This window comes from Chironomus tepperi, unplaced genomic scaffold, assembly GCF_022539635.2.
Source record: "Chironomus tepperi strain 1889 unplaced genomic scaffold, CSIRO-AGI_Ctep_v1 contig_351, whole genome shotgun sequence".
NCBI classification, from domain to species: Eukaryota; Metazoa; Arthropoda; class Insecta; order Diptera; family Chironomidae; genus Chironomus; species Chironomus tepperi.
In genome coordinates, this window is record NW_027226473.1 from 860,520 (window position 1) to 885,301 (window position 24,782).

The 24,782-nt window shown below is 31.2% G+C and overlaps 1 protein-coding gene across 2 annotated transcripts in view; it reads left to right on the plus strand.

Moving 5' to 3' along the window:
- The first annotated feature begins 376 nt into the window (after positions 1-376).
- Positions 377-24,782, plus strand: part of bbx (bobby sox) — a 40,920-nt gene continuing 16,514 nt past the window's right edge. Inside the window, exons 1-2 of one of the 2 annotated variants that reach the window (XM_070645126.1) lie at positions 6,204-6,549; positions 7,908-8,198. The gene's annotated coding sequence lies outside the window, so the exon portion shown is untranslated. Of the gene's footprint in view, positions 535-6,203; positions 6,550-7,907; positions 8,199-24,782 lie in introns of those variants that run through there. The other variant, XM_070645127.1, reaches the window with a different exon arrangement.

Consider the following 24,782-nt stretch of genomic DNA (forward strand, 5'->3'; position numbering starts at 1 on the left):
TATCAGTGCTCTATTAACTATATTGTGCCTTAAGATTACATTAACTATGAACTATCGATAGAACGGATATCAGAAAACAACTTAATTTATGAATTGACTGGCCCTTGACTTTAAGTAAACTGTTGTCTTTTCATAGTCAAAACAACATTTCAATATGTGCCAATTGAGAAAGATCCGGTAATTAAGGATTGTTCATGGAGGTTTAATATTGAAATGTAATAATCGGAAAATAACTATAAACTCACAATTTATTAACGAAACCTAAATATTCGATCCAATTCAAAACTTCTCATATCATCCACCATGGCAGCACCAGTCACTAACTTTTTCTCTTTTTCAGAAAGCAAAGTGCAAAAGGAAAGAAAAAATTTTTTTATTTAATTCTTTTGTTTATCTATATTCTATGTGAAAAATAAAACATTTCTCATTGTAATAAGTGCATTGTTGACGATAAGTGACGAAATTTTTGATCAATTTACAAACTTTTGTCAGAAGATTGTGAAATCATTGAGAAATTCCAGCAAAACACATAAAGTGAGTATTTTTTTATAGATTTTTTTTTCTTACTTCTCATTTTTTTCATCACTCAAATCAATTTATGGAAATTTTTCTCATCATCGCTGAATCGACGAGAAAATTTTCTCATCTAAAAAATTTCCATTTTAATTAATCACCGTAATTAATTATTTTACCGTATCTGACAAAAATTGACTTGAGAATTGAGAGAGAAAAAAATGTTGCGCAATTATCAAAAAATCAAATTAATTAACAGAAAATTTGCTACTTTCATAATTCACAATCATGTGCAAATAAAATCATTTGATATTTTTCTCATTTTTTTTGACTTTCATTGAATCATCAAAACTGAATCAAAAAAAAATGAAGATACGAAGAAAAAATCATGAAAATAAAGTGAAAATTGAATAACATATGATGTGCTTAGTTGTGGTCGTGAATGTTCAATGTTAGTGTGTACAAAAAATTTCTATGTGCTAATTCAAAGCTGTAAGCTATTGCTCACCCATATGATTTGTAATGTACGACGAGGAATTGTCTTTGTGTGGATGTTTATGCTGCGAATGTGTTGGAATTTTTGAAAATTTTAAAATTAATTTGTTGATAATTTTCTAGAAAATCTTAAATGAATGTCGGAAAATTGGAAGGATTTTTAATGAAGATTTTGAATATTTAAAGGATTTTAAAGGAAATTTCATTTAAATTTGAATTTTTTCACATATCTTTTCAAGATGGAAATCAATGTTGTTGATTTAATTGGTGGAATTTCCAATGTTTTTCAAATGAATTTAAGGTTTTGTCATTGAATTTCAAGGATTTTCATGTAATTCTTTTATGACATAATAAAGTAAACATCCAAAGCTATTAATTGTCAATTAAATTCTTATTAGATGTCCACAAACTTCATCAATATTTCCAATTAGATGATTTCTGATGTTTTGCAAAACATTGAACAAAAACATCAAACATTGATCTTCAATATCAACCATACAATGAATGTTTTGATAAATTTTCATCAAAACATTCAATAATTGTTCATCAAAACATTCATCCAATGTTTCCCAAAACATCAAATTCAATGTTTATCAGCAAATTCTTCTTCTTTATTTCCTCACATTTTCTCTCTTTATTCCTTCATATTTGAAACTGAAAGTAAATATGATACAAATGAGATCTAAATAAGGAATACTGATTTAAATTCTGACTTGACATTTGATCATCATCTATTTGAATAATTATATTGTGAAATTAAGTGACTCCATTTTATTAAAATTTCATTGTTTTAATTGATAAAATTATGAAATTAAATTTTTTTTCTCTCTCTCTATGAATGTTTACACTGATAAGTATCAAGCAACTCCTCCCAATGTGCTCATTTATTTACATACAAAAAATGTTTTTTTTTTCCTATGTTTTCAATTTCACTTGAGCGATGTCTTTATATTGGGGTTTATATAGTTATTATAAGATGTCTGTTTAGTGATCTAGTTTTGAATATTTACGGCAGTGGTGGACAATCTGGGTGTTTTGGTAAACTTTGGTGGTAAGCCTCAATCGAAACTGTACACAATATACGGTTCTTGAAATTTCAAACAATTTTTAACGACACACTAGTGTGACGCGGCACACATGTTGTCTGCCACTGATTTAATTCAATGGTGGGTAGCCAATGTGCCGCGACACACATTGTTTTTTTTTTTGGAAACATCATGGAACGTATGTCGTGTGCAATTTTGGTTGAAATTTACCCGATTGGAACAAATTGTTCATGACAGCCAAATAACTACCATATGGTACCCAAGAGATAACTGTCGTGTTAACTGCCGTTTAATCTCGAGTGAAATCGCACAGGATATATGATTCATGGCATTTTTGCTCTAGTGTGACGCGACATACATGTTGCGCAGACCTACAATATTCGATTGAACCTTTTAGTCCTTCCAAGGTTGCAGGTTTGAATTTTTTGTCTTCAGTCCTGCAGTTTTGGACGGCACACCAGTTTGCTGCGGCACACTGGTTGCACAGGACTGCAATTTACGATTGAGCCTCACAGTTCGTCCAAGGTTAAATTCCTGCATTATTGGATTAAACCTAATTATTATCAATATGTGCCTTAAAACATAAAATGTTATCCATTACTGATTTAAAGTATTAAAATTAAAATTTAAGAATTTAAATTAAAAATTCAAATTTAAAAATCTATAAATCAATTTTCAAACTATTTCACCACATCCTCCTTCTCTCTAGTATCTAGTTACGACTCTAATTTCGATATTTTTTTTGCTCATTATAAAAATAAAAATATTAAAAATGTGACGCAATATCAATCGTTCGCATAGAATTCCAATTTAGTACAAAAATGGTTTTGTGCTTGAATCAAGAAGAACAAAATACATGAGTGTGAATTCTATTCTTAATTCGAGTGTTGCTCATACAGATAAGATGAACAGAAAAACATTTTTTACTGTATTTGTTGCTCGTTTCTACATATGCGAATGTGTTAATTCACGCGATTGCTTACAATTCAATTTATTCACTTCTTTTTTTATTATTTCTTTATATTTGAGAATTTGTAAATAAAAAGTATTATGATTCTTCTTCTTCATGCTTCTATATCCAATGCTTTTTTTATTTTTTTTGTTATTAAAGCACTTACAAGCTGGTTTTAAGTAAAAATCTGAAGGTTGCGTTTATTTAATATTATTTAACATTTTTTCGCATCCCAAAAAACTTGTGCAAACATGAGTAAGAAGGTCAATCCAATGTTAATGAGACGGAGACTTTTAACGCATTTAAATATTTAATCAATTTTTTGCATGCTAATTAATTTTGTATATCATGCAGAAATATTGCTTATTTGGGAGATTTTGCAGAATGTTTTGATGATTTTTGATAATTCTAGACTTGAATGAGGCTTAAGGGGTCTTTTCTAATGCAACATATGGGTCCAATTGGCAGTCATTTAGCATTTGGCATTTGACATGGTCCATTTGGCAATCATTTGGAAGCTAAACGGAAATGTAAGTTCATTACAGAGTGTGGCCGTCTCAAATTCGAATTCTTCGAAATTTGATTGTCGAAGAAATTCGAACAATTCGAACTTAACTTATTTTAAAATAAAAATTTACGTTACGAAGAAAAGTATGAATAACGGTCAAAAAATTTTTGAATTTTATCGACAAAAATATTGTTTTTGAAAAAAATTAACATTCGTTTTTGGAGCCTAGGTAAAAGCCAGAACTGGTGAAATTGGTTCCAGATAAGTTGCGATAAATGGAATTATTTGTCCTGTTTGTTGGACCTTAAGAGGATGGAGGGGTTTGTAAAAATCGCCCCTAAAAATCCAAAAATCCCCGTAAAAAATTCAAAAATCCCAAAAAACTTGAAAATCCCCAACTAAACGTACTTCCTTACCACATCTCATATCCAACTACACCCAAGCATCAACACAATAGAAAAGAATATAAAACAGCCTTGTCAAAAAAAAATCGATATTGATAAACATTATTGACTACAATTATTATTCTTACATCTGAAATGACAAAGTGCTCTTTATCGATTCATTAACTTATATCCAAAAAGTCATTACAATCGTCGCTGTTTGTGTTAAACGTTATTGAATTCACACAGTGCAGCGATATATAATAATTAATTAGCGCTTCTTTTACTTGTTGCTAGCGTTATATAAAGAAAAAAATGGAAAGTTTCACTGGATATAAGAAAAAAAGATTATGGATATTTGTTTATGTTATATTTTTTCTATGGCTGCGGATGTTTTGTGGATGCTCAGTCAAATGGATGATTTTTTTTGAGACAACTTTGTTGCCATTTTGTTGTCACTGACATAAATAAAAAAAGTTAATTTATGCAGAAACGTAACAGATTGAATCCCATCCATAAACTTAATAATTTGTGTAATTTTTTGTCCTATTTTTAAAAGTTCTAAACAAGTTTTATGAATAATTTAAATAATTACATGATATTTGTCCTTGAAAGCAGTTATGGATTATTTATGAAAAAACTGCATTGATAGCTTTACAGAATATAAAAATCAATAAAGTTGGAAACTTTTCAACAACTTGAATAAGTTTTCGTGATGAAATAAAAAGTTTTAAAGTTTGTCATTTGATTAATTTTATTTGTGACATTTTCTTTAATTTATTGAAATTTAATTCGAGTTTTAAGAGAAATAAAAAAAAATTAATTTTGTGCACACTCATGGAAAAAATTTAAAAAAATGTTTTTAAAAATTAGAAATTTAAAAGTTTAGATTCGAAATTTCACAAATTTGTTTTGATTTTGAAAATTCAAAGACTAAATTTTAAAAATATCAAGAAATTCAGTTTTGAAAAATGAAAAATTTTCATTTAAAACTTAATAATTTGTTTTTCAAAATTTGAGTAATTTCTTGTTTTAAACATTTCTTAAAATTCAAATTTAAATTTTGAATTCAAATTTAAAAATTTTTTTTAATTATTTTAACTTTTTAAAAAATTTAAAATTTAAAATTTTTTTAGAAATTTAGGTTTTTTTTAATTTAATTTTAAATTTAAAATTTAAATTTCAAATCATTTGAAATAGATTTTAAGCTTTAAAAAAATAAAAAACATTTTCAAACACTTGAAATTATATTTTTAAAAATTAAAATCTAAATTTAAAACATTTTTTTTTAAATTTTTAGATGAATTTGGAAATTTAAACATTTTATAAAATTTTCCATTGAAATATTTAATATTTACTTTTTCATGAGTTCCAAAACTTAAACAAAATCATAAACATGATCAACAAAAAAATCCAAAAAAATTCTGCAAAAAAAACTCAAAATTTAAAATACTTTTCAACTTCATAACTTAAAAAGCATCGAAAACAAAAGCTTTTGAATGGCAACAACGAGCAATTAAGAAGCTTTCGAGTTTGTCGTGACTTTTTATTTTATGCATTTTAAATCGATAGTGATTTTCATTAAAGAAAAAACGAAAAAAATATTAAATTTGCACTAAAATATTTGAACTTAAATTGAATGTTTTAAATTCAATGTTTTTCAATGTTTTTGTCGAACTTTTCATTTGTATTTGTGAGAATTTTGAAGGTTTTGTTGCTTAAAATTATTGTTTTTGATAATTTTTTGTAATATTTTTCTTAACTTGAACATCTTATCTGTATGGTTATGTATGATAATTTCAAAACATTTAACCAGATATGACTATTTCCTTATCTTAACTGATTATTCCTAACAATTTCAATTCATGAATATCTTTATCTACAAAACACACCAAAATTCAATGTTTTTGCAATGTTTTTTGTTCACAATAAAACATTGTAGTCATATGGCCAATACGGAATTATGCAGTGTATATGAACACGAAGTGTAAGAAGCAACAACAACAACAATATTTTTATTTTTTTTTTCAGCACGAAATCTAATTGTGTGTACATTTTTGACTCAGCAGATGATGTTTAATCGCCACTGCGTCAAGTGCTTATTTTTGAGTTTATTCGTTGTTGTTTTAATTTAAATATTTTTTCTAACTCACACACACAGAATTATAAAAAAATTCTAATTTTTTTTTGTTCGTTATCAAGAAATTTTGTGGAAAAATTAAAAAGTTTTTAGTGACACAAAAAAAAAAAAGTTGAAAAAAAGTTTTTTTTAGAAAACTTTGAAGTGATAAATGAAATTTTTGAGCTTATTTAAAAAGTTTTGAAATATTAAATTGACATTTAATCAAAATATTTTCAATTTTATTCAACTTTTTCAATAAAAAATTGACAAATCAAATACATTTAATTCACCTTTAAGTGCGAAAAAGTGAAAAATTGATGAGAATTGAAATAAAAAAATGGCTGCCGTGTGATGTGACCTTGAATAACAATATTCATTGCTATTTGTTGTTGTAGACTTTTATAGCTTTTTATTTCATGCATACAGTCTTCTTTTTTTTTTGCTCGGTTGTTTTGGAAAAAAAGAGAGAAAAAATAGCGTGAAGAAGAAGGCATAAAGCAAAGCTGTGGAGAAGATATACACGCATAAATGTATGTCAGTGGACTAATAGCGTCCAACAGTTTAATTTTCATATCGTATTTGGAAGTTGGAAATTCTTTTTTGTGTTTGCTCAGTGCTTTTCTGAAGAAGTAGCCAAGCAAAAAAGTGGAAAGATTTTCAAATATTTATGAAATTTTAATGTTAAAAGCGCATTTTGACTGTTTGTTGAATGATCTGTGAAGTTGATGCACTCATGAAAATTAATTTGAAAATATTTAAAAGTTTTAAAAGTAAATTTTGGAATTTCTAAAAAATCAATTTTTCAAATTTTTGAATTTTTAAAAAACCAAATTTTAAAAATATAAATTCAAATTTCAAGTTTTTCAATAAAATTTTAAGATTTTTAAAGGAATTTTTTGAATTTGAAGAAATAAATTTTAAAATTTCTAAGAAAATTTTTGAATCCACAAATTTAAAGTTTTAAAACTCTAAAAACAAATTACCTTTGAATTTTTGAAACTAAACCTTCAAATTTTAAAATTTTAAATCAAACTTTGTAAATTTTTAAAAACAAATTTTTAAATAAATTTCTTTGAAATTTCAAAATTTTAGATGCAAACTTTAAGAATCAAATTTTCAAATTATTGAATTTTCGAAAAGCAAATTTTTAAGTTTCAACTTGCAAATTTCAAATAATTTTTTTAAGAATAAACGTGATAAATTTCCAAATTTACATTAAAATTTTGAAAAAAAAAACAAATTTACAAATTTAAACTTTTTTAAAACTAATTTTTGTATTCTCACAGAAATAAATTTTGAAATTTTTTGAATTCAAATTTTTAAGTTTCAAAAAACAATTTTTTAATTTTTTGAATGAAAATTTTGAACAAATTAATTTTTAAATTGTTTTCATTATAATTGTAATTTTGAAATTCCAATCATAGTGATCTTTAATTTCTAAATTCAAAAATTTATCAAATTATAATTTCAATTTTTTTCAACTTTAAATCCAAAACATTTGCTTCACAAAAATTCAATCTAGTTTTTTTTTAATTTATTTGAAAGTTTTATTTCATTCAAAATCAATAAAAATTTCAAAGTACACGTCAGCTGTTTAGATTTTCATTATCGTGTTATAACAAACTTGTGATAAAACTTCAAGGCTTTCAGGCTTTAAAGGCATAGAAAAATTAAATTTTCATGTTGTTTATTCTTCTATTCAATTTTAATTATTTATTTTTTTGTTGATTCACAATTGTTTACTTAGATTTAATATTTAAATTGAAGTTTTTGATGACTTTAAAGGTTTTTGTTTATAAATTCACAATATACATCAATAAACAGACAAAATGCAAGCCAATTACAGCCAAAATGTGCTAAATAACAAGTAATTCTTTATTTTGTACAGGAAAAATAATAAAAAAACTTGTCAAATCAGAGTGTGTCCACAAGTCATATTCAGCTAGTGCTAATCGACAAACGACGAGAATTTTTATTTTGTTTCTTTATTTGTGACACAAAACTTGCAGTGTGTATTAAATAAATAAATAACAAATATACAACAAAAAAATAAAAAAAAAACTGTGCAAATAGAAAATAATAAATAAATTTTTTAAATGTATATGTGACAGTGCCACACATTCGATAACAAAATAAGTGACTTTGTCAAGACTTTGAATGGAAAATTATCAAATTTAATGTAAGTTTTTTTAAATTTGTAAATTAAAATATTTCCTAATTTCTATATTTAGTCTGTTTTAATTCATCACATTCTTAATTTTCATGTCCTTCAAATACTTTTCATTAATGAAAATATTCTTTTTTTTGATACGATGATGAAAATTTTTTTCGTTCCTTCCAATACACACAAAATTGTGTTTATTATGCCTGATATGAAAATGAAAAAAATTCGTTCATTTGTATTAAGTCATTTTTAGCGTATTTTTGAATAATAAATGACGATTATAATTTCAATTTGATCGACTGGGGATGGCTGATTGCCTGGCTAGCTGACTTGTTGGCTTGTCTGGTTGGTTGACAGACTGGCTGGTTGGCTGACTAACTAGCCGGCTGTCGAGCTAGATGTCTAGTTGGCTGGGGAGATGATTTGCTGGTTGGCTGGCTGTCCAGCTTACTAGCTAGCTATTTTAGACAAGCTGGTTGACTGGCTGTCTTGCTATTTAACTAGCTGTCTGGCTGACTGTCAGGTTGGCTTGCTGGTTGTCTGATTGGCTGTTTGGTTAGCTGTTTGACTGTCTATTTAGCTGACCAGTCGTCTAGATGACTGATTGGCTGTTTGTCTGGTTGGCTGGCTATCTAGCTATCCAGCTGATTGCCTGACTGGTTGTCTGATTGGCTGGCTTGCTGGCTTGCTGGCTTGCTGGCTTAATGAATAATCAGCTGGCTAGGTGAGGCTCTGATTGAATTCTTTAATTTCCTTGAGTTTCCTAAGGAAAAATTCCAAAAAATCCTGCTAAAAGTTTGCGGTCCATACCCTTCCTGCTTATTCCCAGCCTAAAATGCGCCTTAGTCCCCCAATCAATAACACAAGAACTTTAAACATTTTTTTATTCTACTAAATTTAATATATATATTATTTTATTTTCAATATCAGTGTATTTTCACGCATACACAACTACCCAGAACACAGCTGAAAAATATTCATTTTCTGACTGTAGAGAAGCGATGAAATAAATAAAATGTAAATGTGACCTCAAAGTCAGATGGTCATTGAGTGATCAAAGTTATAGTAATACCAATTAAGTCTATAACAAGTTAAGAACAGTTTTGGATGAATATTAAATCCCAAATTAAAGCCATAAAAATAGATTTTAGCAGCACCAAAAGTTTTACTGATTTTAAAGCTAATATTGAGGAATTTTAAACTACAAAAGTTGAAAATAAACAATAAATTTTAATGCGGCACATAAAATATTGATTTTGTTCTATAAAAAGTAGACACGAAAGTCGACTTCTTTAATATTTTGCCTTGAATAAAATTGAATATTTTTTGTTTGACTTTATTGTATTAAACATGCCCGAGCGGCATAAGTGAAGAAGGCTTAGCCATAAGGAGGTTTGTTTAGGTTCCGCTTAAGGGCGGTTTCTTAAAGTTCCGCTTAAGGACGGCTTTTTAAGGTTCCGCTTAAGGGCGGCTTCTTAAGGTTCCGCTTAAGGACAGCTTCTTTAGGTTCGTGTTAAAGACGGTTTCTTAAGGTTCCGCTTAAGGTCGGTTTCTTAAGGTTCCGCTTAAGAGCGGCTTCTTAAGGTTCCGCTTAAGGACGGCTTCTTAAGGTTCCGCTTAAGGACGGCTTCTTAAGGTTCCGCTTAAGGACGGCTTCTTAAGGTTCCGCTTAAGGACGGGTTCTTAAGGTTCCGATGAAGGGCGGTTTCTTAAGGTTCCGCTTAAGGACGGCTTCTTAAAGCTCCGTTTAAGGACGGCTTCTTAAGGTTCCGCTAAAAAACGGCTTCCTAAGGTTCCGCTTAAGGACGGCTTCTTAAGGTTCCGCTTAAGGACGGCTTTTTAAGGATCCGCTTAAGGACGGCTTCTTAAGGTTCCTCTAAAGGACGGCTTCTTAAGGTTCCGCACAAGGGCGGCTTCTTAAAGTTCCGCTCAGGAGGCTCTTATAGGCTATTTAGGCCTTAAATCTTCGATTAGAGGCTCTTAGGGCTCCATTTTAAGTCGTGTCTCGCTCGGGACTATTGTTTGACATGTCTGAAGACTTTGTAAAGTTTACATTGCGATTTAGATTGAGTAATACATATTAAGCACCGATATAAAGCATTTAAAACGGAACATGACTAAAATATCATTCAAAAACTTCCAAAAAGTCAAGAACCAGGAAAAGAAAACATTCGAAAATGCCATTGTTGATAAACATTCGATTTTTTTTTTATCTCTAGTTCCATACCAAGGTCATTCAGTCAACAACATTTTGATATTTTACAGAATATAATATTGCATTTGTTGATAAAATATTTTTTTGTTTGTATTTCTTGACATAAAAATTTTTTGTGTATTCTTTTCATCTGCCTTGTGTTTAACACATTCTCGCCCTTGTCAAAAAATTGTCGATGTAAAGTCGCACGGACAAAAAAATAAATTTAATTTTAACAATCTCAACTTATTAAAAGTTATTAACATTTCACACGTCATCGTATCGCTGTTAATTATATGTCAAGAAAAATCCGCTTTTGATGTAGAACATCTACAAGGTTATTTACATAAAATATTATTAAGGGTGAGATAATTAGGTCGTCAGTTTTAATTTAGTTAATATCAAACCCGGAAGGCATATGTCGTGGAATTGTCGGAAATTAGTGTTTCTGGTTCAAGGTTACTCTAGCTCAAGGGGTTGGATTTTGCTAAATTTTGCTACATCCAGCTCGTTGCCAGAGTCATCTCAAACTAAATCTGACTCGAAGCCAGAGTCACGCCAGACTATATACTACTTGAAGCCAGCGTCATGCAAGGCTAGGTCTGACTCGAAGCCAGAACTAGATCTGATTCTAAGTTGGAGACATGCCAAATTAGATCTGGCTTGAAGCCAGAGTCATGTCAGACCAGATCCGACTTGAAGCCAGAGTCATGCGAGGCTAGGTCTGACTCGAAGCCAAAGTCATGCCTAACTAGATCTGGCTTGAAGCCAGAATCACGACAGATCAGCTCTGATTCGAAGCCAAAGTCACGCTGGACTAGATCCGATTCCAATCTGACTCGGTCAGAGTCAGAATTCGAGATCGAACCAGACTTGGACAAATCCAACCCCTAGCTAGGAGTAATGCTGATCTCAGACAATAATTTCCGAATTTTTCACGTCGTTTGCCTTTCGGGAAAGAGTTTTGTTCACACAGTATGAATTTTAATTGAAAAATCTTGGGGCTCGTTCGCTAATTACGTAACGTTATAAGTCGACTTTTTTACGACCCTCGCCCACTATTCCACGTCCGTCTGCGTATCATTGGTTGATGCATAACAACGACCTCTTCCCTCCAAAATCCGAAGAGCGTTAAATAATACCTGAACGACCCCCCTTTTATAACAATTTTAAATAAAACACTGCAAATGCACTAGAAAGAGTAAACAAAAATTTTGTGAATAATCATCAAAAAATCATTTAAATTTGTTTATTCTATGAATGTGTTGCTCCGCTTAAAGCCAAATAATTTATTCAAACTCATTTCTTATCTCTCGATTGATGCAGACATAATGTAGAGCATAAAATACGTTGACTTATTTTTACAAATTGATCATCTTCATTTTAGTGTCATTTCAATACATTGTCATAATTTTTTGTTATTCTCACTTGTAATTATCTCTCCGCAAGTGATGCGTGTTAATAATAAAAACATTAATGTATACTAGGAGTTGGTGCTCGTTGAGTATGGAAGAGTAGATTGTTATTAGAGGTGCTCTTTAATGCATTGTTGGGCAAACTTTTAGTTTTCGTGGCACATGTAGCATAGTCTATCGTCTAAGACGTATGGGAACAAGGTACGCATCCTCATACCGACACATACCTTGCTGGGAAGTCTCGATCGAAACCAGCACCAACGGTGTGGCACACATATTGCCCACCACAGCTTTAATAGATCCTAAAGTCTCAAATTGGATGAATTCTAATGATCAAGACAATCCCGAGATAACTTGATCCAGATCCCGTCCTGAGGCAAATACAAAAGAGGATAAGGAGTCGATTTGGATATCCATACAAAGTCGAACTTCATATGGCTTCTAAACCCAAATAGGACAAATCGTTAAATCCATTCAAATTTTGGATCCAGGCCGGTGTTACTTTGACATACTGGATTTGAACCAAATCTTGAGTCAAGCCAGAATCACTCCGACCTAGTTCCGAATTTTGAATCGATTGACAGACTTGTTCTATTTTGGAAGGAACAGAACCTTGTGTCTCATAGGGTAGATTCTATATATAAGCTAAAAGACCCAACAAAGCCTTCAAATTAGTCAAACCAGTCTACAATCAATGAAAACTATAAAACATCCAACAGCTAATATTCCTGATATTATTCTTCTCACCCAAAATAGTCTATAAATAGTCGATAAATACAATGTGTGTATTGTTTTATTTCTCATATAAAATATAAATTAATGGATTCAAGATGGCTGTTTATTGCACTTGTGTGAATCACAATTTGACAGTAAAAATTTTCATGTCAACAAAAAATAATAATTTTTCGTGCTTCTATTATTGACGCCTTGTTAGGCATATAATTGACTATTCATAGATCTTATCAATCTCAACAGCAAATAAAAGTTTTTTTATCCTTTTTTATTCGTCTCGATGTGAAATAACACGTACGTGACCAACTTATTGTATGTTATAGAAAAAATATGTTGTTAGTTCTACATTAATACTTGCTCTATCATTGGAAATCAAGTGTATAAAGCAATAAATAAACAAGATTTTAATAATAATAGAAGAGTTCGAGGCTGTCTGGCTCCTGGATGGATGTGATGTTTGAATTTACTTAGATTTAACACTGCTTTGTTCTAAATCCATAGCAGGCAAAGAGTCTGTTCTCCAGAGCACATATAGCTAAGAGGAACGCTCATGAGCATGCTCATCTAGTGTATATAAGCTGAATAAGCTCTCGAGCGCATTGCGTAAGGACTATATTTGTATTTCCCAAGCCTAATCATGCTTAAACATGATTTCTTATCGTATGACGCGATCAGCCTTTGTTTGCACCATTTCTCTGCTTATTACGATAGTCGGAAATTGAAATTTTATGAGTCATAAGTAAATATTTAAGCATAAGTAATAAAGGAATTGAAATACTACTTTTATATGAATCAGTCCCCTAATTTTTATAAGGAAAATCAGACAATAATCAAGCATTGATACAAAATTTGACACAATTTGATACTAAACTTGTAAGAACATTTGATTAAGGCTTTTGTTGACTAAATGATTCACAGTCAAGTAGCTGTTAGGGCTCCTTGCTGTCATGCAGTTTACACGGCAACATAACGACACCTTGGCGACTACAAAGTACCCAAATAGACAAAGAGCATACTTTGAGTATCTCCAGCTTATTTATATGAAAGTAGCATGCTTTGAGTATGCCCATTGATGTTAGGGGTACTGTTTGAGGAAGGACTTAATCCAAAAAGCACAACGTTTTTGTTAGGTCACGGCTATGATGCCGTATTACCGATTAGACTCAAGGTTGCCCTAATTTTGACCAATTTTTACGACAAAAAATGTGGTTCACTCCTTTGTGTCGCTTGAATCAAGTATCTCAACTCTTAAAAATCACAAAATATCACAAAATATCACAAAATTCCTAAATTCCAGCCAAAAACCTTGTAAATCCCTCCACAATTCCACTTAATGACTAACATTCTAATATTAAAACACTATATCTAAAGTTTATCAATCCAAATATCTAAAAATATCTTCAAAAACTGGAATGTTTTCCCAAAACTTCCATCCACATGCCCAGCATGTGTTCAACAAAGAATAATGATATTGATATTTGAATTTACTATGTCAGTAAAAAAGACATTTAAACTTTAAATCCTCATAAAATATTCTCCAAAAGTTTGAAAAAAATCTTTTTTTGGGTCTCCTCATCAATATTCAATTGATAAATTGGCATAAGAAAATTTTTGATAGCTTAACATGGGATGTTAATGATTTAATTAATTTTGAAGATGGAACTATGAAAATTAGTTGATTTTAGTTTACCCGAAGAGCAATGAGTGTGCGATAGGATAACGGTACTTTGGTGTATTAACGAGAAGATGTAAAACAGCTCGAAGTCAACTCGGATTTTGTATGGAGTCGAGTTGACTTGAGTCAACTTTGTATTGACTTGACTTTTTCTAACAAAATTCGAGTTGACTTCAAAGGTGTCTGATAGGGTAACGGGAAGTTGCTGTATTAACGGGAAGACGTGAAGCTGGACTCGAAGTTGACTCAGTTTTTGTATTGAGCCGAGTTGACTTGAGTCGTCTTTGAGCTCTATTAAGGATTTAGTTTGAAGTCGAATCGGTTTTAGTCGATTTTTTCATACAAAATTCGAGTCAACTTCGAGCTCTTACGCAAAATTGCCTTGACAACAACATGACATCTGATTTCGATCTATATTTACAGCGAATAATACGATTTGCCGCAATGTGCTTACATACTTACTTCGCTGGCCGTATAGATCATCTGTGATCCATGGCCTTTCTCAATTGTCGTCTAAAACTGGCTTAAACATGCTAAACTGCCAGTTGTTGTCTAAAACTGGCTCTATTGCTTGCTGCCCTTCGCAAATTACCAATACTAAATGCTTAACTGTCTCTATCAACAATCTCTGTCCAAGAGTTCTATGACCGCCCTTGTCATCTACAAAAAGCTTCAACATGCTGCTCGGTTTATGTAAAAATCTTAATTTTTAAACACCCAAATTCAATTTTAGACCCAATTTTTACATTTCATGTTGACTATTAATTCATTACAAAGCTTCCTTCAGTTATCGAAAAGGCCACAAAGCCTGATAATTGGTGTGTTATTTATGGAAACAAGAAGTGTGCTAAACAACTGAAAAAATTATATTTTTTGGTTCCATTAACATAAAGAATTCCTTCGTATTTGTGTTATATAATAGTTGTATCCACACAAAGAACATTTACTTCCTCAATGTTTCGATCATCTTAATAGTCGACCACATTTTTTTTAGTTCTGTTTACCTTGAAGCTTGAATTTTTTCGATAGCTAGAGAATATTTACACACAGAACGCACAAAGCATTGAAATTTGATGTAATGCCTGAAATATTCAAGGTCTGTCCATTGTCAGCCGTTAGCAGAAAAAGCAATTTTTTATTTTTTGCAACATACTTCAATAAAAATGAATGTTGATGATTGACATCACGTGAATAAATTAAATACGCATACAAAAAAATGTAAATTACAATGTCAGATATTGAGGAACTAATGATTTGGCATAAAAATTACCTTGAATGGTAGTTTTTTGTAAGATTTGCAAAAAAAAGTATTAAATTGATATTTTGCGTAGCGGAAGGTTGTGCAATAGCCTTACGCATTAAAATTTTGGGTCATAATTGGCTTTTTAATGGAGAAATAGATTGCGAAAATTCAGGTAATAATTTTAATGGTACTTAAAAGTTAATGCAGAGTTTGAAGTCGATTGACTCGACAATCCGATGTACAACCTTATTTTCCGACGTAAAATGCTCTATAAAAATAAATAAAAATTAGTTGTCAAAACCTTTGCGTCTTGCTGATGATTCGGCAACGTAGCAATGCCTTGTAGACGTGTACAATCGGAAATGGGTCGAAATCAGCCCTTATGTTGAAATCAGAGCAACTCGCGATTTACAGTTAATACAGTTACTTATCGGTTCCCTAGTGAACACGCTGCGTTGTTCAGGTTTCAAATCGATTCGACCCCAAAATCACCCGAACAGCACATCGTATTCACCAAGACACAGATACGTTGTCGTATAAGCTGAAAGACGCAAAGTTTCCCTGGCGCAACTGCAATGGTGATTTTGGCCCATTTCCAATCGGCACAAGTTTTTCATGACATCCACATGGCATCCAAGAAAGCAATTTGTATGGCAGCCAACACGTGACTTGACACTTGAACGACATATGATAGCCACTTAGCAACTTGTCTAGAATGAATCATGAGCCACTTGATTGCCATGTTTATGTGCATTGTGTCATTTAAGTCGATTATTTCTAGGGTTTGCCAAGATGCACAGGCCTGGAGTTGTTTTGCATCTATGCAGGTCTGCGTTGGCCTGTGCATCTAATTCGCAAACCCTAATTATTTCTATAGAGTTCAAGTCGATTTTAATATTTTCAAGCCAAATTTGTTTAAATTTTTTATTAGATTCCATTTGAGTCCAATCAAATCGACTCGAGTCAACTTCGACAAATTCGACTTCGAATCTAAATAAATCCCCTAATTTATTAGAGACTATCTAATAAAGCAACCTCTATAATTATCGAAAATAAAACTTCATTGACCTCGAAATCCAGGAAATGCGTCTTTTGAACTAATAACTTACAATTTCCTGCAAACACTCTTCTTCAGTCCATCAACATCGTCAATATGGGTCATCTTCATTTTCATTTTCATTTTTATTTATATATTTTTTTTTGTTTTCTATTTCACATTAATTCAGTCATTTCTGTATAACGAACCCAAAACCAAAAATATGAATACACAAAAATATATAAAACTTTGTTTTTATATGTCCAAAATGATAATGATGGCAATTTGTGGTAGTATGTAGTTGTTGGATGTTAAATAATAGAAATGAAAACAAAAACAAAACTCGAGCCTGCTTTTTTTTATCATCGTAAGGCACATAAATACTCACACAAATGCACAATCTCACGTGCTGACTTTTCGACATTGTGTCGTACACAATAAAAATAAGTAAATGAATATTGAGGCAGAAATGGAAGTAAAAAAATATCAGAAGCAGTAAATATTCAAATTAATCGGGAGCAATTTGATTGATAGAGACGACATATACAGTGTAGATGTGGATTTAATTAAATTAAAGCAATTACAACTGAGGCTTTTAAGCTATTTTATTGTTTCACGATCGCGAATGTAAAAATCGAGCCTCGGAAGCATTAATTAGTCAATTTAAATTGTTCATTGTCGAGTATGATTCAGCACTGTGCACAATTTGGGCTTAATTGTTCTAAAGTAATCGATGAGAATTTAACTTGACTGCTGATCAATCAACAATGAGATTTTGGAACCAAAAAAGCAATTAAGAGACCCAAAATCAGTAAATCCAATTCCAAAATGTCAAATGACATCGTGACATAATAAATGGAATCAAATATCATTAAGTTGAATATTAATTGTAGGGTTCGGAAAAATGTTAAGCGACTAATATCCGCCTATAAAATAAGCGCTTATAAGCGCTTATTTGTGCATAATTATGCGCATACGTATGCGCTTAACATTTCGTCTCTTAAAACATTTTTACACTTGTGGAGTATAAGATTTCATACAAATTTTATTCAAAATGTCTTTTGCTTTCAGAGAAAAGAGTTCAAATCTCATTCCTATATTTATTATTAAATAGGCAGACAGATTTGACCTATTGACAGGTCAGGCCTGTGAAAGGCAAAAATTTAAATTAAATAATGGGCCATTCCATGAGTGAAAATAAATTTCTCTTAAAAGATTTTTATGAATATTTCTTTAATTAACTACTTTTACCCCAATGTTATGAACTTATATTATATATTATTGTAATATTTAACCACATGAATAACAAATTCACTACAAAGAGGCATTTAACAAAAGATTTTTCTGAAAAACTAAACTTAATCGGTTAATTTTGGAAAAATTCTAAATTTTCAATTGTCAATATTTCTTTAAAAATCATTTTCGTGCGATAAAATTACACAAAATACATTTGAAAACGCTTAGGCTTTGTAATTATATCTTATTTGTGCCTGTAACTACTGTAATTAAGGAGAAAATTGAAGAAAACACAGTTTTAGCCATAATTAAGCTTTGTTAAGATCTTTAAACACTAAAAACACATTTAAAATGGAAAAATAATTCTATATGAGTTTCAAAAGTTAATTAAAAATGCATAACTTAAGAGAAAAATGAAAACAAAGTTTTGTACTAAAAAATTTTTAGTTCCGTTTACTCATGGAATCGTCCTTAATGTAAAAAAATAATTTTAAATGCATTAAAAAATGGAAAATTTAAAAAAAAATTACTCTTAAAAATTTTTTTTTATAATTCCTTGAAAAAATAAGCGCTTACATATGCGCATAATTATGCGAATAATTTTTGTTCATAAGCGACGATAAGCGACGATAAGCGCTTACATTCCGAACCCTAATTAATTGTTCATATTGAGTCAATTTGGACTCACTCAGTGCATTATGTAGAGCAGTCAACACATATTGTGGCTTAAATGATCTTCTGACTTCATTCAAATTAGAGAAATCATGTTAATTTATTGGAATTCTTTGATTTAATTGTTGACTAAAATTTAAGATGTATTTTGAATTTGTGGCACGAGCTGGAATAAGGCAGAGCTTGATGTCGACTCGGATTTGGATGGAAATGTCGTCCAGCTTGGGATAGATTCCTTTTGAAGTAAATCAATTTGACATGACTCCGTAATTTCCTATTAACATCCTAAATATCCATCATCCTCATAACATATCCAGCCTAATCAGCAAGTCAATTCCGCAACATGACAGTAAAAGTTCCCTCAAAGTTTCACTTTATTCTACATGACAGCACACCTGACTATAATTTATCTATGTACATATTTTTCAATAAAGCTTTCAATTAGTTGTTTGCTACAAGTGCTGTCTACAGTTAATATATACATTACCTCATTGAATGCCGCTCATACACATATATACGTTATGGATATCTAATTGACATGAAGTAAATTTTTTTTTGAAAAACGTGTTTATGCACGTTTTTTTCTCTCTATTTCCTATCTCGTTCTCACTTCTTCATTACAAGTTGTAATTGTATTTATAAATTATTGATATTACAGCTACTGTGTCTTGTATCGTTGTACACGCATATGTGGTAAAATAAATCATGATTGTGAAGATGATTGATAGTTTATAAATATCAAAATAGAATTGATAAGTCTTTATTGTGGATTGAATTGGTGATAGACAAGGAAATGTCTTCATTTTGTGAAAATAGCCCGAACAGCATAAAGTGTTGCCTAAAGCTCAACGACTTGTCGACTTAAGTTGACTTTTTCATACAAAATTTGAGTCAATTTAGAGCTAGGGCACGGCTACGTCGCCATATCAAAGATTTTACGCAAAATTGCTCTGAAAGGATCATGACGGCTCATTTCCGGTTCACGCTGTATTACACAGTTCGGGTTGCATGATGAATTAAGATACAACCTGGAAATAAATTGTAAATCCATAAGAAATTCAAGCCCACTTATTTGTTATGATGTTAAATTCATAAAGAACAATTAGAATTCTATACCACAACTTGTCGATGACAAATTCCATTTCTCCCACAATATTTGTTTAATATTCAATAAACAAGAGTGTCTGTCTATCAATAATAATTGTTGTGCAATTAAAAATGTTTTAAATGTATGAATTTTTAACAACACCACGCCTTGATATTATTAAGTTAAGGTTAATCATGTTTCTGGGGTGTATTTAGGGTGAGAAGAGGTAGGAGGAGGAGGGGGACTGAGGATCAAACTCTCCGATATCACATTTTTGGAAGAAGGTCTTCAATTTGCTAGCAGAGCTGGACAGATCAAGTCGACTTTCCCATAAAAAATCTGAGTCGGATTCAAGCTCCCAACACCCCCTTCCAGTAACCCATTCCCTAATTTCCCTTAATCCTTTCAAATCTCCCGTCAGAAACACCCTGGCTCCGTCCCTTACAATACTTGTTAAGGAACAGTTGTGAAAGGAATATTGAGAAACATTCTGAGTCAACAATATCATCAAAAAGTCGTGAGAACACATATTGACAGTCAATAAATAAGTCACAGGATTCAACTTTTCATTTCATACAGATAATATATAAAATATTATTAATAACCAACATAGTAACAGTCAGCACAAACGGTAAAACGACACAGAAAAATTAATTGAAGTTCTTGGCCATTTAGAAACTACTTTCTCATATCCACAAAGTCCATAAATGTCTGATATATAAAAAAAATCATAAATGCTCACGCATATAAATGCACATGCTTAGCCTAGTTAATAATATTACAATATTTTTTAAAAAAAAAAATGATAATATCAAAATAAAATTAAAATGCAAATTAAACTGTGCACATGACATGCCCTGCTAAGCTAATGTGCATAGATACAAAACTGACTGTCTCGTTGCACACAATATTATTATTATTTTTATCGTGATGTACTTACTCAACTTGGATGTTGTTTATCTATTTGTATTAATAGTGCATATGTAGTACTTGCACGCGCATGTGATATGATAATGGAGGTTCGGGTGTTCAAGGCGCATTTTTGATTTTCATACTTGAATTTTTGAAATGGAAAGCATGGTCCGAACTGCTCGGACTTCCCCATTTCTTCCTTACTCCTTCCCACCTTTTCCTCATTCCTTACCCCTATCACTCTGTTTTCTAGATACCCTCCTGACCTAACCTAACCTTTGCCTACTAAATAACAATTCACTTCCACATGCCGTCAGCATATCATGGTTCAGAGTATACATAACAAATTACCAATTGATTTGATTCGACAAGTAACGTCTTACTCATGTCAGTTTATAATAGAAATTAAGCCACTTAACTACAAAAGAATTTAAAAAAAAAGAAGAAAAATCGAAACTTAATCAGTTAAATCATAGCTGTTGCAATTAAACTAGTTGCCTTCGTTCAATCATATCCAATTACTATATTAAGTAGTTTGTTGGATATGGTGCGCTCATTTAATGTACTTTTTCACAGATTAATATTCAATGTATAACGATTAAATACGTTTGATAAGTTCGGTGTAATGGATGTCGAGCAGAGGTGGGCAACCTTTGTGCCGCGGCACTCTAGTATGTTGACAAAAATTGTTGGAAATACCAAGAACCGTCGTGTATGGTTTTTTTCAAAGCTTACCATCAAGGTGTACCGCGACACACAGGTTGCACACCACTGGATTACAGCAATAAATGGAAATAATTTATTCTTCATTCAAATTAATCTTATATTAGCATTAATTGAAAATAATCACTCAATTTAATATTTCGGATACAGAAAAACTGTTTCAAAGTACATTTTTCAAAAAATGAGTGTCATTAAGCTGCTTATCTTCTTATATTTAAATAAATTAATTTTTATTAAATGAGCATGTTAATCCGGTGATTTTTTTGTCTGTACTTTAATATGATTAGTGAATTTTCTGAATATTTGCGATATTAAGGGTCGATCAGGAATGATGTTGTGGTGGGTGAGTAGAGTGGGATCTTTGGGGATCTTGCCATGTATAGGCGAATATGCCAGTGCGAGGGTAAGGGCTCTATGGCCGAACGGTTAGTCAACAGACCGGCTATCTGGATTACCCGTTGGGAGTGGGTTCGAATCCCACTAAGGACCGATCTCTCAATCATTAAGTAGGCCTTACAGATAATGAGTATATTCACCCACATGAGCGTACCTATGGGTATACTCAATCAATTACATTGAGCATGCTTCGTGTCTGTTCTAGTAAAGAGTTATCGATATGACAAACATTCGAACAATGTTCCAAGATATTGCGGACCTGAATCTCAAAATTTGATTTTTCAATCCTCAAACCTGAGTCGTCTATGACGCAGTTATTCTCAATCTGTGTCCTATGACACCTACTCACTGATTTCGCTGGCCGTACAGATCAATTGTAATCCATGGATCCCCTCAGAATCTGAGCTCAGATTCTCATATTATATATCCCAAATGTCACCTGAAACTGACCCTATCGCTAACTTCCACTTACCAATTTCGTCAACAAAATGCTCCACTTATGTCACGCTCTGAATAGTTTGATAAGCATTACTATAACGTCTTACATCTGTTCCCTTAATAACTTCAACTTCATACATAAGTAAACGACCTCTTTTAAAACACTGTTAACTTTTAATTCAAGTAGCTTTACACACTCATTGAACAATTGCCATTTAAAGTTAGTCTGAAAATCTGACAAAACTTCCTAAAGGAAACTAAAGAAAAAACTACAAAGAATTTATAAAAAGTAGCTCATTAGCTTCTCTTGACCTCTTCAAGTGGTATCACATTACACTATTAAAAATCGTGCTGCTACCTTACTATGCTCTGTATGCTATTGTACAGACACTTAAAAAGTAACAGTTTATTGTGTGGAATTAAAGTATGAAGAAGAATACACAACAATAAAAAAAAGAAAGAAAAAGTTAACAATGAAAATTATGTTGAATCACTGTAATCTGTAATCCATTATAAGCTATGTGCTTTCTTTCCATTTAATCTTTTACATTTCAATTTCATTCAATTTGTTTATGAGCTGCCTGTTGACTTATTTGACTTTATGTTTTCAACTATTCGTTAAATTTTTGGTTTCAATTGGTGATCGGATTGTCTTGATAGTAATTCCAGTAGACACAAGGCATATAAATGCTCAAAAATCAGCATGGCTCATGTTTCAGACTAGATTCGATGAAATCCAGCCTCAGGTTGGAGTCAAGTTGGGTTACGGCCAGATTTTTAGCCATTTATGCACCGTGTGCTTTCCAGGATTAATCTCGAAAGGAGCAAAGTGTGAAAAAGTTAGACAATAATGTTTCCAGGTCGACGTAACTCTAAAGTGACGCAAGAGTTTGCCTAATTCGAGACGAGACACTTGTTTCAGGCTTAATTCCATGAAATCTGGCCTCAGGTCAGAGTCAAGACGCACTTTGACCTTGTGCTTTTCTAGAATAACTCTTAAGTGGGGCTCTAGTTTGTCTAATTTGATTCGAAGTCAGAGTCACACCGATCTGGAGACATGAGTCAGATTCAGTAAGATCCTGCTCCACAGTAGAGTCACACTGGCTTGAGGACACTTTATTCTGACTTTTTCATATCAATGTGCTGTTCGGAAATAGAACTTCATAATCTCTGGCAAGTAAACGTTCGGAAATTCCCTAACGCGTTAAGATGAGTCGATAGACAGGGTTTAAATAAACTATATTAAGCGTTACACTATTTCCGAACCTTCTTAACACCATTTAGAAGCCCTACAAAGCTGCAGAGTCCATTATGACTCCGTATAAATTCCAAATGAATTTCCACGCCCGCTTTGTGTCGCTCACGAATTATTCATCAATAATGCACCATATTTATCATTTACTTAAGTAAATTAACTTCCTAATTTTCTATCATTATCGAATTTTTATTGTATTTGAGATCAGAAAAATTATCGATTGTGTCACGGAATTTCATTGAATAATCGAAGCTTTTAGCTTCGGATTAATGTTTTATTTGTTTCAAATTAATCATTTTTGAAGCTATGCTGCATAATTATTCATGCTCAATTTTTAGAAAATATTTGTCATAGTCTCAAAATATCCAGAATTTAATCGACCAATTCTGAGAAATTTTGATCATGCAAAACATCAACAAACTCTCAAAATTGTATGTATGAAGTATAAAGCAACAATGTATGGACACAAAAACTTATCTCACTTTTTAATGATTTGTTTATTTTCATTCCAAAATAAGAAGTAGAAACAAAAACGAAACATTTTTTACTCGATATTTATATTTATATTTTCATTATCAGCAGCTCTTTTTTTTTGGAAGGAAGGAAAGCAAAAAAATGTCAATAAAACTGAAAGAAAGCTCGTGTAGTTGTGTATGTTGATAAAACAAAAATAAACGTATGCGCGAAAAAAATACAAATCGAACAAAGTGATGAAAAATATTTTAATTTACTTTACTTTACGATTATTTCGTAATACACAACAATGTTTTGTGATTCAACAAGCTTATTTTCTTCTTTTTAAACGGTTTTTGCTTATAATTATCATTTTTTGTTTGTCATAATCGACTCTTAGCATACTCAAAATATCCAGAATTCTATTCGACCAATTCTAGTTGACTCTAGTCGACACTAATGTATGTATGAAGTATCCATTGTATGGACAAAAACTTATCTCATTTTTAATGGTTTGTTTATTTTCATTCCAAAATAAGAAGTAGAAACAAAAACGAAACATTTTTTAGTCGATATTTATATTTATACTCATTATCGACTTTTTGGAAGGAAGGAAAGCAAAAAAAATGTCAACTCTAGAAAGCTCGTGTAGTTGTGTATGTTATAAAACAAAAATAAATATGCTCTAAAAAAATACAAATCGACAAAGTGATGAAAAATATTTTAATTTACTTTACTTTACGATTATTTCGTAATACACAACAATGTTTTGTGATTCAACAAGCTTCTTTAGTCGACTCTAAACGGTTTTTGCTTTAATTATCGACTCTAGTTTGTCATAATCGACTCTTAGCTACTCTAATCGACTTAAGTCTACTCTAGTTGATTCTAGTCGACTCTAATTACTCTAGTCGACTCTAATTGACTCTAGTCTACTTTAAATCACTCTAGTCGACTTTAGTCTACTATAGTCGACTCTATTTGACTCTAAACGACTCTAATCGTCTCTAGTTAACTCTAATCGTTTATAGTCGACTCTAGTCAATATTAGTAAACTCTAATCCACTCTACATAGTCGATTCTAATCGACTCTAGTATCTTTAATTCCCACTCAACTCAAATCTAGTCAACT